Below are 15,034 nucleotides of genomic sequence, written 5' to 3' on the forward strand. Positions count from 1 at the left end.
AAAAACCTATTTCAGAAGAGAAGGCAGATTTTTGAGGAACAATTTGTTGGTATAACTTAAAACCAAAATATCTCCAGACTTTAAGGAAAATGAAAAAGTGCTTCAATTTAAAGTCTTTCTGGGGAATTTTCACAGAAACAAAAAAAAAGTGGAAAGGAAAAAAGAGGAAAGGAGAAGAAAGGAAAAGAAGGGGAAAAAAAAGAATTCTTAACACAAAAAAAGAAAGAATTCATAGAAGCATAGGATCCTCCCTCTCTTAACTGCAGAGTTAGAAAAATATGGTTATGGAATATTGCATATACTGTCACACATGGTCTCTGTGTTGATTTGTTTGGCTTAATATGTTGCTCTTTTTAAAAAAAATATTTGTTATTAGAGAAAACTCGCTTCTCATCTGCTCACTAAGTGAAAGTGTGGGTGTTATCTGGAAATGAATATGTTGTTTAAAAAATCATCAATTAATTTTAATTTTTCAGTCAAAAAAAAATATTGCCAAAGTGAAAGGCAATGGTGGAATGACAAACTTCTATACAACTTCCTCAGTAGGCTAAAGTATTAGATAGATCTCTTGAACTCTATAGCCCAGTGTCATAGCATCTTATAATTACAATTGGAAGAGATTGCAGAAACTTTACTTTTATTGTATAGACAAGGACTGAAAAAGTAAAGTGAGTTGCTCAGAGACATATAATTAGTAAACATCAGAGGTAAGATATGGGTGCATATTCTCTCAGTCAAAAGAACAATTTCTCTTGTGCCATGTTGTCTTAGCTGAAAACATTTCTTTTCTCTTTTACCACTACATCTTACTTTTTCATGATATGTTATTAAAATGTTGATTCTGTGATTACATTTTGAACACTCATGCCATCCTTTAGACAGTTCTTAGACAAGATGTTGCTATACAAAAAAAAAAAAAAATTGATAAACCTAAGCCAAACAGGGATAGAATAAAAATATTTTGTTTCTCTATTGCAGTTTTCTCCATATGCCTAGAATAAAACATTTTCCAACTAAATTTCAATGTTATAAAAAATTTACCAATAAATGATCTTTATTTGAAAGATAATTCAAATTCACTTTTTCATTTTCAGGTTTACAAAGCACACTGTCAATAAATACAAATAGCCCTAAGGCAGCTAGTGCAAATATTAGGATATTCATTTTAAACAATGGTAAGAAAGACATTGAGGTTTGGGGCCCAAGTTTTCCACTGGAGGTGTACGCCAGGAAGACAGATGCAATGACCTTAAACTCTTTTCTGAACTTCTATCCTTGTTCAATCTCATTTTCCTACTAATCAGAGAGGATTTGAGAAACAAAGTGGATTTTGCCACCTCAGCCTTTGAACAGGGTGCAGAAAATCCTGATCAGAAATTAAATGGGTTTCATAAGATATTTTCTAACCCTGTCAGGGACTAGAATTTCTGATTAGAATCAGACCTAGCCAGTCAAAACAACAGACAGTCTTAAACTGAAACATTCTGGTTGGCTTTTGTGGACTTGTTCTCCTAAATAGTATTCCGAAACTCAAACACTATGTATTAAAACTGCTCCATCTGCCTTTATCAGGAAGGGGCTTTGTTACCTACCACCTTACCTTAGTGTATAGAAGACAGACATTAGATATCTCTTTAAAAAAAACTGAATGAAGCCCAGTAGATAGCAAAAAAAAAAAAAAAAAAGCAGTCTTATAAGCAAAGATAGCCAATAGAAATAGGTGGAAACATGATGACTCAGATTTAAACTACACACTCAGCAGAGACATTGAGCTTTGGGAAGAAGAGAAACAGAACCCAGCAAAGATTGACAGAGATCAGTAATGACATCAAGATACAAAATCACCATGCTTACAGATTTAGAGATATGAATTTTCCGGGCCACACATACAACAGTTAACCTCCTATATATTTGCCCTCCATTCATGTTCCCTGATCCCATAAAATTTCTGCATATATGTCCTCACCTAATGAAAGTATAGTAATCCATAGGAAAGCAGACTCTGTGTTTTCATGGAGAAAGCTCTTCTTCCCATTTTATTTGTTATACTGCTTCATTATATGTCACTTGTTCTGAACCAATGTGTCCTTTGGCTGACAGGTAAAAGTAAACACATCAGGGAGTGTTCATAAGCTATGGTTTTAAGTGAGGATTCATCCACAGAGTAGCTTCAATTGTGGATAACTTTTCTGGGAAGACATACGTGAGAGGGATTGACAGAGATCCCATCAATAGTGATTCCATTTTTAAATAAGTTTTTTTTTTTTAAATAACATATACAATGAGGTGTTTTTGTTTTTCAAAATACAGAGTTGGAGAGGGCAGACTAAAATCATCTGATATTCTTATTAAATCACATAATCTTGAGTAGAACCAGGCTCTCTTCCTCATCCTTCTAAATTTAGTTGTAATTACACATATTACCACACACATCATACCATAAAGGATACTCATTCCCCCCACTCATTTATGAAAATAATTGTAAAAAAGGAAATAACAAAATAACAGCAATTCTATAAGTAAACAATTTATTTCTTTGAAAAATAAGTTTATGCCCAAAAAGCCTAGGTGAGGAAGGATTTATTTTATAAAATGAGTTTTATTTTTAAAAATTAGAGAAAGAATAATCAGAATGAATCAATATGCACATACCTTTTGATCCAGTAGTGTCTCTACGAAGTCTGTACCCCAAAGAGATCATTAAAAAAGGGAAAAGGACCCACAATGTTTGTAGCAGCACTTTTTGTAGTGGCAGGGAACTATAAGTTATGGTATATGAATTTAATAGAATATTATTGTTTTATAAGAAACGATCAATAAGATAATTTAAGAAAGGCCTGGAGAGACTTACATGAACTGATGCTAAGTGAAGTGAGTAGAACCAAGAGAACTTTGTACACAGTAACAATAAGGTTATATAATGATCGATTTTGATGGACTTGGTTTTTTCAACAGAGATGATTCAGGCCAATTCCAATAGATTTATGATGAAAGAGCCATCTGCATCTAGAAAGAGGATTGTGGGGACTGAATGTGGAACATAACATAGTATTTTCACCTTTTTGTTGTTTTTTAATTGATTTTTGTTTTATTTTTTTCTTTTTTGATTGATTTTTCTTGTGCAGCATTATATATGTTGAAATATGTATGACTGCACATGTTTAACATATATTGAATTGCTTGATGTCAAGGAAAAGGGATGGGGAGAAAGGAGGACAAAAATTTGGAACACAAGGTTTTGCAAGGGTGAATGTTGAAAACTATTTTTGCACATATCTTGAAAATAAAAAGCTATTATTAAAAAAATAAAAAGATTGAATTATTATGGCCAAAAACTCACAGTATTAAAAAGACATATAAAATAAAGATCGATCAATCAATCAATAACATTTATTGAGCACCTACTGTATCAGACACTATGCTAAATACTGAGTACATCCAAGCACAAAAAATAAATTTTAAAAGATTCTAATAACACAATCCTGCTGAAACAAACTTAGAAAATAGTGAATTTTTAAAAATGAATCCAAGAGGGAAAATGCTTCCTTTTTTGCTTCCCTTAACTAGCTAGCTAGAATAAATCAACCAGTGTTTAATAACCACCTATATATCTGCAAAGAAGTATAAGATATAATCTCTGTTTTCTGGGAAATAGGGGCCCAAGACTAGAAAAAGAGAAAATAGAAAGGATGCCCCTTAGAATACAAAACTCAGTAAGGTTTAATAATGGAATTTTTTAAATTATTACTTTTTATAAATGCACATATTTAAGACTAATCAGTTGATAAACATTTAAAAAGCACCTGCTATATGCCAGGCTTTATGTGGGAAGTTGGTCATACAAAGACAGAAATATAAAACAATCCCTGTTTTTGAAGAATTTATGCTTTATCCAGTGGAAGAGTTGTAGTAACATGCATATATATAAGCAAAAACAACATTATACAAAGTAAATAAAAGATGATTTTTAGGAGACCAGGAAGAAACTAGAAGATGACAGATCAATATAGTCTTCATCAACATAGGAGGTATCATGTGAGCTAAGTTTTCAAAGTTTTCAAAGACATGAGCAATTGTCAGAGGCAAAGGTAATGAGAGTGGTATTTCAGGCATGGGGAGATGCAGAGATAGGAACAGGGAGGTAGGATTTCATTTGAGAGGAATAGCCAGTAAGTTAGTTACCTTGAGGACTGGGACTGTCTTATCCCCAACACTTATCACAATTTCTGACACATAGTAGGCACTTAATAAATGCTGATTGACTGACAGTTTGGCTGAATGAATGAATAAATCTGGAATGACAATCTGAAAACCCAGTTGTGGCAAACAGTTTTTACTTTGTTCCAGAGGTTTGTTTTGTCATAAACACCTCTGGCAGTCTGATAAAATCTGCTGATCCCTTCTCGGAATAATGTTTTTAAAGGCACAAAATAAATTACACAAGATTACAAAGGAAGCCAATTCTATAGAAATAAAGATGTCATATTTCCTATCCAAATTCACATGCACTTTGAAATATATTCATAGATCCCTTGGAGGTTTATAAACTCTAGTTTAAGAGTCCCTGTACTAGAGGGGAGAAGGAGCCATTGGAACTTTTTAAAACAAAGAATGACATGGTCAGATCTGTGCTTTGAAAATTTTGTGACACTGTTTATGACACTGATTTTCTACTAGACATATAGCAATATTTTATTTTGTTTTGTTTTTCTTTTCTATTTTTTTATTCTGCTCTTTCTTATTTTGTAGTTAGTTCAATAAAAATTTTAAAAACTAAAAAAGAAGGACAATTTTTAAAAGATAATTTATTTATATGAAAGAAAGATTTGATAGGAGGGAAGAGTCATGGAAACCAATTAGGAGAAAATTTTCCTCTCCATGGCATGGAGGTATTTATTTAGTGATATATCAAGTCAAATGTGTTATAAGGAAGACTTAAAACCTCTAGTGAGCAATAACACCATTTGAAAGTGATTTTCAAAGGCAGGAGGGCATGATTCTCAAACCTTGCTCAGGATACACAAATCCCTTTCCCTGCTTCTGGACATATTTACAAGAAAAGACAACTAACAATGTAAGACAGCATGCTTGATCACTATTAGTGCTCATTGGAATGACAATAATCACTTGAATCCTTTCATATATTTTGTACCACCTTCAAAAAATATATATAAACAGTGATATTTTGCATTTCCATGAAACCAAAATGTGATATTTTAGTGCATATTATGATTTATTCTCTTCAAATTATAGTATTTCTGAGCAAATGTTTAAGTAGAAAATAACATTAATGGTAACATCTTCCCTAAAATATTCCTAAAGCTTCAAAGGCAAACAATCATAATAAAAAATGTTCTTGTTTAATCTACAAAATAAGTACATTTGATTTTAATTACTTGGATAATGACCAAGCTAGTACATCAGGCACATCCCTTCCAAGAGATAATGAAAGACACAGAGGAGCAAACAATATCCCTGCGAACAGACCATCACATCCTGACTCTGAAGATGACTCTAGTAATGAAAATCTGTCTTTTGCAAATGACTCATCTTCTGAAGACTGTACTGAAGATGTTGAAAATCAGAATGATGCATGTGAAAATGAAATTAATCAATATGAAGATGAGGAACAGCAGTCTATCACAGAAGAGCTGTTTGATAATAATGAAACTGAGGAAACAGTCAGTGGTAGAGAAACAAATGAAAGCAGAGGAAATGTCAATGATAATAATGAATCAGTAACTATTTCTTGAAATGTAAGAGGACGGGTTAGCAGACAAAGAAAAAGCAGCATTCAAGAAAATAACACATTTGTGGTCCTAGGGATTTTTTTTAGTTTATACAGATCTTGTAATGAAGTGAAGACATTAAATAGATATATAATACCTAGCAGGGATCAAACATTTTCAGGTAAACAATTCATAGAATGATAAAATTAGAATTAGAAGGGCTCTTAAAGGTCATTTGGTCCAACCCCCTACAGAAAGTATGAATTGTAAGTGTCTTGAAATTCATCAACACTAAAGATGTGGCAGAAAATAACATGATTAACCCGACTTTGAAACTATAAGAGAGAAGAGGAAAATAAGAAACTCTCTCAGATAAAATAAAAAAATAAATTCTGGTGAAAAAGAAAAGCTTTCTCATTATAAACCATCCTTTAAATTCTTCGATTTTTAAACATGATGGGCAACATTCTAGATGGGCAGAGGAAAATCTTTGGCACCAGTAGTGTCAGATAGAACCAAATGAGAATCATTTTTTTCATTTAAAAGGGAAAAATTTGTCTGTGTAGTTCACTGTGCTAAAATCAGGTGCAAATGATTTGAAACTCAAAAGTGTAATCTAACAACAATCTTTTAAAGCTCTGCTATGATTTGTCCAAAAATATCCATACCTAAAAAAGAAATGTTTTCTATCCTTTGAAAAATAATATATAATTTTAATAGGAAAAGATTCCTTGGCTAGACCAATACAAATCATAAGGATTTGTTTCATCAGCAGAAATGAAAGATTTTACTAAAACAAAACTTTGGAAAGACAAACATTTAAATGTTTGTGGGAAAATTATGTGTCAAAATGATTTAGTAATAAAAAAAAAAAAAGGAAAATGTTTTTAAAACCCAAGAATGGATTCATATAAATGATTGAACATGTTCTTCTCCAAGGTATTAGATAGTGGCATATAACTAAAATTATATGTTATAATATGCTTAATTCTTGCAATCATTTAATTCATTTAATAATTTTAAAATGTACAATATTTAAGGTCTGATGTAGGAATACATGGTGTAATAAAACAGGATTACTGCCCTGAAGGAATATAATTAAAAAAAAAAAAAAAAGCACAGAATGCTGTGGAGATTCAGAGAAAAGAAGAAATACAAGCAAAGTACTAGGATTGGGACTGTTTCCCATTTCTTTCTCCGGTGTGTCCCATTTTATAGAGAAGGAAACTAAGACAAAAAAAAAAAAAAAGATTAAGTGACTTGCCCAGAGTCACACAGCTAGTAAGTTTCTAAGTCCAGATTTGAACTCAAGAAGATCTTATTGTGTCAACTAGCTGTCTTCCTGTGATTCTATAAATTTTGATAGTGGCCATAGGAACAGAAAGGAGAGAAGAGCTACAAATAAAAAATCATTGAACTGTTTTGGAAAGATCATTGAACTTTTGGATGCTAAAAAGACCTGAATTCTAATCCTGACTTTGTCGCTTAAACCTGTGTGACTATGGTCAAGTCCTTTTCTTTCTCATTCTCCTTATCCATAAAATAAAAAAATTACAATAGATGACTTCCTACTTTCTTTACAGTGCTAAGCATACTGTAATTCTGTGATTTTTAATGTAGAATCAATAGGACTTGATGACTAAATGACTGTGGGAAAGAGGAAGAAAAGTCAATATTGCAAATGCTTCAGAAAATGAAAACTGAAAAAGCCATTGGATTTTACAAGAAGGTCATCTGTGAACTAAGAGAATGAAAAAGAAAAACCTAATTTTGACTTTTAACCCCACTAGATTTCATAAAGATTAAAGATGGTTAATTCAATTCAGCAAACATTTTTAAAAATATTTTATTTTTCCAAATACATGCAAAGATAGTTTTCAATATTCACCTTTGCAAAGTCTCATGTTCCAAATTTCTCTTTCTGCCCTCCCTTCTCCAAGACAGGAAGCAATCTGATATAGATTAAACATAAACAAACATTTTAATAAGTGCTGAGAAATTATCTTTACTATTCTAAACTCATCCTTCCTTTTCAGGACTGCAGCCTCAACCTCAAAAAATACTAGGAATATTTTAGACTTTTCTTTCATTGAGAAACTTGGAAATATCCAAAATGAATGCTAAACTTTCCCCTTCTCCAGTCTTCAAAACAATAGTTAGAATAATAACATCTAGCATTTCCATGGTTTTTAGTGTTTGCAAAGCATTTTGCAACATTAATTAACTTGATCCTCAGAATAACCCTGTGAGGTTATTACTATTATCATGTCCATTTTAGAGAAGAGGAAAGTGATACAATTTGAGGTTAAATGATTTACCTACCCCCATATAACTAGCTAGCATGTGAGGATGGATTTGAATTCATGTCTTCCTTCCTCCAGAGCTCCCTAGCTGCCTCTCAAAACCTCTAATAAGTATCATTATCTACCCTCTCCTCTTTCCACCCTGAATTAGACAAATATAGATGCCTTATTCTTATTATTACTAATTCTTCCTAAGAAACCAGGAATTAGATCAGATTGCTGTATAATAACTCAGGTAGATGTCCTGCAGGATTATTTCAAGCCCTTGAAGTTTATTTGATAAAGAAAACTCTCCCTCAGGGAAAATAAAAGGATTACCTTTCCTATTCCTGGGGGCTTCTTAGAACTGCTAGGAAGACAGGAGCAAACAAAATGACTTCTAAGCCTTGAAGGTGTCAGTCAGGTAGAAAATTATTTAAAAACTGTAATCATAAGGACATATTTTGAGTCAGAGCAGAAAGGATCAGTTCCCACCCACACAAATTGGTTTAGTTAGGTCAAGCCCTAGCCCATTGGCCTGATGCTTCTGCAGTGGTGATAATTAATAGGAAGAGTTCCATGTTGTAGTTCAGATGCCTGAAATCCAATCACCCAAGAATCATGGACCCTTGTAGGTTAAATCCCATGATTGAATCCATGAAGCATAACTATCAGCATAAAAATAGGAGACCAACACAGGAAAAACTGCCCTATGGCTACATCTCTCAATAATATAAAAACTGAGAATGGAAACAGCCCAGTTCCTCAAGGAGACAATTGAGAGGGAAAGAACTCATTCTAGCTTGTACATAGACTGAGGACCAAGAGCCTGGACATAGTTGGGTCCTCTCCTACTAATTCTTCTCACAGGGAAAATGGAAAGAAGCCCAGCTTGCCACTAGCACCAAATTAACACTCTGAGCTAGGCAAACACCAATCCACATGTCAAAGGCAATGCAATACATGGCCAAAAATTGCAACATAAATTCAGTCAATCAGGGTAAGGTTCCTCTTTTGAACCCTTGGTCTATGCAGGACAATTGCACAAGTTACATTAAATTGACCTAAGGGGAATTCAAATGCCTAGACAGAAGAACAAGTGACCCTTTACTATCATCTGAAATCAGCAACAGAGGGTCCAACAGAGGGATCTGGCCTATTTTGATGGACAGATGGGTAAATACACACTAGTGACCCTGAAAGAGGGAATTTTCCCAGAAATTAAAGGAGGGCACTAACCCCCATGAGAATAGTCTTCATGAATGGTAAGCTGACTCTATGTTTAAAAGGCATAACTCTTCTTCCCAATGCCTTCTAGAGTTTAATCCCATTAATTGACCATAGTCCAAGAATCCACTTTTCCAAGTATCATAACCTCTATCTGTACATCTCCAAGAAAAAAAATTTTAAATGGGTAAAAAGCGCACGAACTAAAAGAATATAGGCAAAGGCATTGGACAGTTTTCTAAAGGAAAATGATTGAAATTGAGCAATGCGTTAAAAAAAAAAGCCATTTCATTCGACTGTCCTTAGATTGAACTAGCATGCTCAAAATGCTTTGTTGGGTACAGTATCTGTGGCTTCAAATAAAGTCTTATATAGAGAGCGAGAGCGAGAGCGAGAGCGAGAGAGAGAGCGAGAGCGAGAGAGAGAGAGAGAGAGAGAGAGAGAGAGAGAGAGAGAGAGAGAGAGAGAGAGAGTAGAAATGGAAAAGAATTTTCTGTCTTTATTAAACAAGTTGCTGAAAAGCTATCCAATAAATCCTTGGGTACCAAGAAATCTTTTGATTAACTGGTATCAGAATTTAGTAGTTCTGGAAATGGGTGGTTAGATCCATTGGGACAATTTATCTACCATGGAAACCACTTCATCTCCATCAAGCATGATAGTTGCTGATAACTCAAAAAAATAATGGTTTCACAACCAAAAACTGAGTTCCTCTTATTCCCAAATGTGTCATTCATCTCTGAGAGTAGTGCAGTAATATGATGGGTATACAGCACTGTTAGTTTGAAATGATCCATCCTAACCAGAAGAGCCCAGTAGGAACAACACAAACAATACTCTAAGCAGGAAGTCTCCAAGAGACTGAAGAAGCAGTCTTACAAACATAACCTGAGAGGATACTCTGATCAAGGACAGCTAATCAAAGACCTCTGGTGGGTAACCCTGAAGCCTGTTAGGACTTTAGTACAGATCCACCAAGTAAAGCAGAATCTAACAGCAGGAATTTAGGAAGGCAAAATCAAGACCAAATAGAGCCTGACAATTTCCTACAAAAGTGTTGGAAAGAATGGAACCTGACTCTGGCACTAAATCTCAAATCAATAACTAATGCTAAAAATATAAGTAAACAGAATGAGACATTGACCATTATAGGAAATATTATCAGTCATGAATCATACAAAAGTAAAATCCAGAAAATGAGACTAATATCACAACTACTAGTAAACCTCAGAGAAGAAAACAATGGATCAGAAAAACTATGGGGGAGAGAAGGGGAAAGGAAGAAGGGAGATGAAGCAAAATAATATAAAATAGAAACTAATGGGGAATGTGCAATCTAATCTAATACAAGAAACATTTATTGTATATATTGAACTTGTTTTTTAATAATTTTATTATTTTTTGATATTTAAAGAAATAACAAACAAAATCTGCCCAGATCTATTTAGAACTTGGACAAAGTCAAAATAGGAAGAATCATTTAGGTAACTAAGGTCATAGGTCATAGAAAAGATTATTGCAAGAAGTTATACACACACACACACACACACACACACACACACACACACACACACAGAGGAGCATTCAAGTTTCAAGGAACTCCAATCAGAATCCCACAAAATTTGGCAGCTACTACTATAATTAAGAGGATATCTTAAAATATGATATTCCAAAATGCAAAAGATAAAGGTTTATTATAAAGAATAAATTGGTTATATTCTCTAGTACCAAGTAATCATTGTTGGTGGTGACCTTATTTGGGGTTTTTTGGGGGCTAAGACTCTGGAGTAATTTATCATTTTCTTCTTCAACTCATTTTACAGATGAGGAAACTAAGGTAAGTATTAAGTATAAAGTGTTATGCTCACGGTCACATAGCTAATAAGTGTCTGAGTACCAAGTAATTCACACGGCAAAATAGAGTATAATTGTATAGGAGGCTGGGTGAAATTAATATTTAATAAAGGACTTTATTAAATAAAGGAATAAACGATTTTCAAACATTCCCGATTTAAAAATAAAATAAAATAGGACTTGAATAGAAGTTTTGAAATTCAAGCACATTCTTTTGAATTCAAAAGAATACATTCTAACAGGGAAAGGAAACAAATACTCCTTCTGAACCCCAATGTCTTCAAGTATCAATAAGAAAGATAAATAAAGCAAAAGTGGTTTGGTTTGGTTTTGATAGTTGAGAGGAAAAGGATAAAAAATGGAAGAAATTATTTCACATTATTAACGGTTTTGAGATAAAGAATGTGCAGATATGGAAGAATGAGTTGGGAAAATGTGCATCAAATTTACCTCACTTTTATTTTTTAACTAGATAAAAGGTGCTGGAATACCCATATATTGAAATATATACACAGGGCTTGGTGTAGGGATATTTTAAACTCAACAGAGACACTGGCAAGGACATGGAAAGGAGAAAAGAGAAAGGACTTAAGATGGAAAGCAGGATTGGTAAAGAATAAGTCAAAACAAAATAAACTCCAATATTTGAGGATGGATCATGAAGTGGGGAGATTAAAAGGAAAAAAAGAGTGAGAATCTGTTATCAGAGACTGGTTACCCAAGTGGAAACAAAATTGTTTTAATTCTAGATCATAAATAATAAGTACACTCTTTTTAAAAAATACTTTCTTCTTTGTAAAAAGAAAATTGATGACAAAAAAAGAAAAAGTACAAGACAATATAAAGGAGAGAAATTCTCAATTAACAATCATAACTGTGAATGTGGAATGAACAAACCTATACAATAAAGAAAGACAAAGTGGATTAGAAAGCAGAATTTTACAATACACTGTTTAAAAAAAAAAAAACTCAAAACATTAAAATTCACACAGAGATAAAATACAGACTGGAGCAAATCTATAATGCATCAGATGAAATCAAAAGGCCAGGGGTAGCAATCATGATCTCAGAGAAGCAAGAGTAAAAATAAACATGATTATAAGAAATAAAGACGGAAAATGCATGATGCTTCAGCATTATAGATGATTAATCAATATCAGTACTTAACATATATGAACCAAAAGGCATAATATCAAAGCATGTAAAGGAAAGTTAATGAAATTAAAAGGATAAATATATAATAAAGTCCTAATACTAGAGAACCTCAGTGTACCCCTTTCTAACTTAGAAAAATTTAACAGAAGAATGAATGAGAAAAAAGTTAATGACCTGAATATAATCTTAGAAGAATTAAATATTGTAGACCTCTAGCAATTGTTAAAACTAGGACCTGGTTTTTTTTTTCTTTTTGAGAGTAAGAGACATTAATAAAGTAATCAATTCTTATTTTAGAACATCTAAAAAATCATCTATAGCAAAAAAATGAAACTACTTCTATGATATAAATATGGATTTCATACATGTTTATGTATGAACATAAAACAGAGAGAAAACCAAAAAATTATAGACTATTATTCTTAATTTATATTAATAGCAATTAAAATATTAGTATAGAAGTTAAAGCAAACAAAATATTAGATGTCATAGAACCTGAATTTATATCAGGAATATGAGATTGTTTCAATAATGGGAAACAGTTAAGCATGATTAACCATATTAATAGCAAAAATGTTCAAAATCACTTATTTGGTATTCAGTATGAAACAAAAAAAAATTTGAGCAATTCTTTATAAAAGTAATTATGACAGTGACTTTAACCTTTATTTTCAAATCAAACATTTCAAAATAGAGCGCCCAAGGCAACATTTCTGCCATGAAGCACTTTGAGGTATGTTCTTTCTCTCTTACCCCCTTAAAGGTTTTGTCATTCACTCTTTTCTTTGGTCTATTTCCACTGACATCACCCTAGTAAGGATCCTCATTACTGTCCATGTGATTATTGCAATGGACTCTTTTTTTTACATTTTAAAAATTAATTTTATAACTATAACTTTTTTTGACAGTATATGTGCATGGATAATTTTTTTTTACCACATTATCCCTCACACTCAATTCTATTCCGAATTTTCTCTCCTTCCCTACACCCCTTCTCCTAGATGGCAGGTAGTCCCATATATGTTAAATCTGTTATAGTATATCCTAGATACAATATATGTGTGCAGAACCAAACAAGTCTCTTGTTGCACAGGAAGAATTGGATTCAGAAGGTAAAAATAACCTGAGAAGAAAAACAAAAATGCTAACAGTTTACACTCATTTCCCAGTGTTCTTTCTCTGGGTGTAGCTGATTCTGTCCATCAATTGGAATTGAATTAGGTCTTCTCTTTGTTGAAGATATCCACTTCCATCAGAATGCATCCTCATACAATATCGTTCTTGAAGTGTGTTCACTTCACACTCCTGGTTCTGCCCATTTCCCTCAGCATCAGTTCATGTAAGTCTCTCCAATCCTCTCTGTATTCATTCTGCTGGTCATTTCTTAGAGAACATTAATATTCCATAACATTCATATACCACAATTTACGCAACCATTCTCCAATTGGTGGGCATCCATTCATTTTCCAGTTTCTAGCCACTACAAAAAGGGCTGCCACAAACATTTTGGCACATACAGGTCCCTTTCCCTTCTATAGTATTTCTTTGGGATATAAGCCCAGTAGTAGCAATGCTGGATCAAAAGGTATGCACAGTTTGATAACTTTGGTAATAATTCCAGATTGCTCTCCAGAATGGTTGGATTCTTTCACAACTCCACCAACAATGTATCAGTATCCCAGTTTTCCCACAGCCCCTCCAACATTCATCATTATTTTTTCCTGTCATCTTAGCCAATCTGATAGGTGTGTAGTGGTATCTCAGAGTTGTCTTAATTTGCATTTCTCTGATCAATAGTGATTTGAAACACTTTCATATGAGTGGAAATAGTTTCAATTTCATCATCTGAAAATTGTCTGTTCATATCCTTTGACCATTTATCAATTGGAGAATGGCTTGATTTCTTATAAATTAGGGTCAGTTCTCTATATATTTTGGAAATGAGGCCTTTATCAGAACCTTTAACTATAAAAATATTTTCCCAGTGTGCTACTTCCCTTCTAATCTTGTTTGTATTAGTTTTGTTTGTACAAAAGCTTTTTAGTTTGATGTAATCAAAATTTCCTATTTTGTGATCAATAATGATCTCTAGTTCTCCTTTGGTCACAAATTCCTTCCTCCTCCACAACTCTGAGAGATAAACTATCCTATGTTCCTCTAATTCATTTATGATCTTGTTCTTTATCATGGATCCATTTTGATCTTATCTTGGCATGTGGTGTTAAGTGTGGGTCCATGTCTAATTTCTACCATACTAATTTCTAGTTTTCCCAGCAGTTTTTGTCAAATAATGAATTCTTATCCCAAATGTTGGTATCTTTGGGTTGGTCAAACACTAGATTGCTATAGTTGCACCCCATTTTGTCCTGTGTTCCACTGATCAACTAGTTTATTATTTAACCAATACCAAATGGTTTTGGTGACTGCTGCTTTATAATATAGCTTTAGATCAGGTACAACTAGACCACCTTCATCTGACTTTTTTTTCATTAATTCCCTTGAAATTCTCGACCTCTTATTCTTCCATATGAATTTTGTTGTTATTTTTTCTAGGTCATTAAAATAGTTTCTTAGGAGTCTGATTGGTATAACACTAAATAAATAGATTAGTTTAGGGAGTATTGTCATCTTTATTATATTCGCTCAGCCTAATCAAGAGCATTTAAAGTTTTTCCAAATATTTAAATCTGACTTTATTTTTGTGGCAAGTGTTTTGTAATTTTGCTCATATAATTCCTGACTTGCCTTTGGTAGATACATTCCCAAATATTTGATACTATCAACATT

This window comes from Sminthopsis crassicaudata, chromosome 3 (assembly GCF_048593235.1).
Source record: "Sminthopsis crassicaudata isolate SCR6 chromosome 3, ASM4859323v1, whole genome shotgun sequence".
Taxonomy (NCBI): Eukaryota; Metazoa; Chordata; class Mammalia; order Dasyuromorphia; family Dasyuridae; genus Sminthopsis; species Sminthopsis crassicaudata.